This window comes from Elephantulus edwardii, unplaced genomic scaffold (genome assembly GCF_000299155.1).
Source record: "Elephantulus edwardii isolate Elephantulus edwardi_28Jun2011 unplaced genomic scaffold, EleEdw1.0 scaffold00033, whole genome shotgun sequence".
NCBI lineage: Eukaryota > Metazoa > Chordata > Mammalia > Macroscelidea > Macroscelididae > Elephantulus > Elephantulus edwardii.
In genome coordinates, this window is record NW_006399783.1 from 4612423 (window position 1) to 4615669 (window position 3247).

The 3247-nt window shown below is 38.4% G+C and overlaps 1 pseudogene; it reads left to right on the plus strand.

Annotated features, from left to right (window-relative positions):
- The first annotated feature begins 411 nt into the window (after window positions 1-411).
- On the plus strand, window positions 412-1277 carry LOC102857095 (annotated as a pseudogene).
- The last annotated feature ends 1970 nt before the right edge of the window (window positions 1278-3247 follow it).

Genomic DNA, 3247 nt, shown 5'->3' on the forward strand with positions numbered 1-3247 from the left:
GAACCTTTGTTTTCTTGATGTTGAGCTTCAATCCATATTGAAGGCTGCAGTCCTTAATTCAGGTCTTCCTCAGTTTCAGCAAACAAGGTTGTGTCATCTGCATAATGTATGTTGTTGATGAGCCTTCTTCCAATCCTGATGCCACATTCCTTCTCATAAAGCTCAGCCTCCCAAATTATATGTTCTGCATATAAATTTTAAAAGTATGAAGACAGGATGCATCCCTAACACACTTTCTTCTTGAGTTTGAACTAAGGATGGCAGAAGAATTGATACCTTTGTGGCACCGATAGCCCTCGGACCAGAGGCTGCCTCAGTGCCCGTGGCCTCCTCTCTTCTCCCCCGAGGCCTCTTCCCCTTCAATTCCGAGGTCGGTGGCGTCGCAGCCTCGCTGCTCGGCTACCCGTGAGGATGGTGGGAGTGAAGCCGGTCGGGAGTGACCCGGATTTCCAGCCGGAGCTGAGCGGCGTGGGCTTCAGACTCGCCGTGGTCAAGTTCACCGTGAGAGGGTGTGGACCATGTTTAAGAATTGCTCCAGCATTTAGTTCTATGAGTAATAAATACCCACAGGCAGTTTTCTTGGAAGTTGGTGTACATCAGTGCCAGGGAACAGCTGCCACCAACAATATATCAGCAACACCTACATTTCTCTCTTTTCGGAACAAAGTGGGAATTGATCAGTATCAATGAGCCGATGCTGTGGGATTAGAAGAAAAAATCAAGCAGCACTTAGAAAATGACCCTGGAAGCAGTGAGGACACGGATATTCCAAAAGGCTACATGGATTTAATGCCTTTTACTAATAAAACTGGCTGCGAGTGTCTTAATGAAAGTGATGAACCTGGATTTGATAACTGTTTACTGAAAGACTTGTCCTTCTTGGAATCTGACTGTGATGAGCAGCTACTTATTACTGTGGCATTTAATCAACCTGTTAAGCTTTATTCCATGAAATTTCAACGACCAGATAATGGTCAGGGTCCAAAATATGTAAAAATTTTTATCAACCTACCCCGATCTATGGATTTTGAGGATGTGGAAAGAAGCGAAGCAGCTCAAGCTCTGGAACTAACAGAAGATATTAAAGAGACAGTATTGTCCCACTTCATTATGTTAAGTTTCAGAATGTTAACATTGTAACTATATTTGTTCAGTCCAATCAAGGTGAAGAAGAAACAACAAGAATTTCCTATTTTACGTTTATTGGTACCCCGGTCCAGGCAATAAATATGAATGCCTTCAAACGAGTAGTCGGCAAAAAAGGAGAAAGTCACTAAGGTGCATAAGGACACTCACTGGACTAGCGGCTGCAATGAGATCTCCAGCTCCTGGCTGGTCACTCGATTTGCACCAGAGACTCAGTGTTTCCTTTACTGCCATTACCAATAAATCATTGCTTTTGTTCAGATGGTTTCACTAGTGTTTTTACTGTAATCTTGATCCATACAATTAATTGTATATAAAAATCACTAGTTTTGCAAAAAAAAAAAAAAAAAAAAAAAGAATTGATACTTTTGAGTTCCAGTGCCAGAGAAGAGTCTTGAACATACCCTAGACTGTCAAGAAAACAAATAGGTCTGTCTTGGAGAGAGTGAAACCAAGTCTCTCCTTGAAGACTAAGATTTTGAAGCTCCATCTCACATATTTTGGGCATCTGACCAAGAGATATCAGTCCTTGGAGAAGGACATCATGCTAAGAAGGGTGGAGGGATAGCACAGGACAGGAAGTTGCTGGATGAGATGCATGGATACAGTAAGGAGGGCAATGGTGTGGGAGTCAGTGAGACTGACTCAGAAAAGGGCAGTCTTCAGAGTTCTAACAACATATAAATGTATAGGGTCACTATGAGTTGCAGACAACTTGATGGCACATAGAAACAACAGTAACAATATCTAATGCACTGTTAAAATGTCAACAAAAATACACAAAACTTAGAGCAGTTTCTTTACATATAAGTACTCCTTCCACTTGTCCTTTTTTTAAATTTTTGTGTTGTAATAATGACAATTCACAAGAGGAAAAAAGGTCCTAACTATTGTTTCCACTTCTAATTATCCTTTATAAGTTTCTGAAAATTACTCTCTACAAAAGATAGTATATTAAAGTTCAAACATGCAAGACAAATGTTCTATACTAGTGAGTATCAAAACTGAAGTGTTATTAGAATCCTCCGAAAGTATTTTCAAACCCCAAATTTCCCTGTACAACCCTAAAAGTTTTTAATAAATTAATTCTGGAATAAAAGTTAGAATTTTGATTTCTAACTAATCTCTTGGTTGTACAGACTTAACTCACACGACCATTTTTGGTAACAACAGTAAAGGAAAAAATAGATATAAATTAATGTTTATGATCACTTTTGACTTATTTCCTTCCTTCCTTCCTTCCTTTCTCTCTTTCTTTCTTTCTTTCTTTCTTTCTTTCTTTCTTTCTTTCTTTCTTTCTTTCTTTCTTTCTTTCTTTCTTCCCCTCTTTATAACTCCTCTTTATAACTGTTCCTTGGCATATTTAAATAAATTTGTTATTACTGTCAGATGCTGTCACTTCATGGTGATGCCACATATAGCAAAACCAACCCCTACCGGATCCCATGGCATCCTCTTAATCATAGGTGTGCTTAATAAAATTGTTGCAGTTACTTTCTAACCAATTTCATTGCAGGTCTCCCTTTTTGCTAGCTGCTTCTACTTTTACAAGCACAACGTCCCTCTCCAAGTACTGACCCCTCCTGATAACATGTCCAAAGTACAAGAGATGAAGTCTCACCATCGTTATTTCTAAAGACTATTTTGGCCACACACCTTCCAAGGCAGCTTTGTTTACAATTTTATCAGTCCAATCAATATATAAATTCAAAGCCATAAGTTGTTTCCTATTTATTATTCCTTGTTCAACTTTCACATGTGTATGGAACAATTGAAAATGCTATGCCTTGGGTCAGACACACCTTAGTCTTCAAGGCAACATCCTTATTTTTTAGCACTTTAAAGAAATAATTGGCAGCAGATTTGCCCATTGAAATACATCATTTTACTTTTTGACTACAGCATTCATGGTTTTTTATTATAGATCCAAGTAAAAGAAGATCTTTGACAAATTTAATCTTTTATCTGTTCATTATGACTTTGTTTGTGAGAAGATTGCCATAAACAGCCTTATTACTTCTGACAATTGATATAAGGTGCTGAGAAGGGCTCAAAGTAATGGCATCTTCCTACTGTCAAAGTCTAATGCACCAGGAGAGTT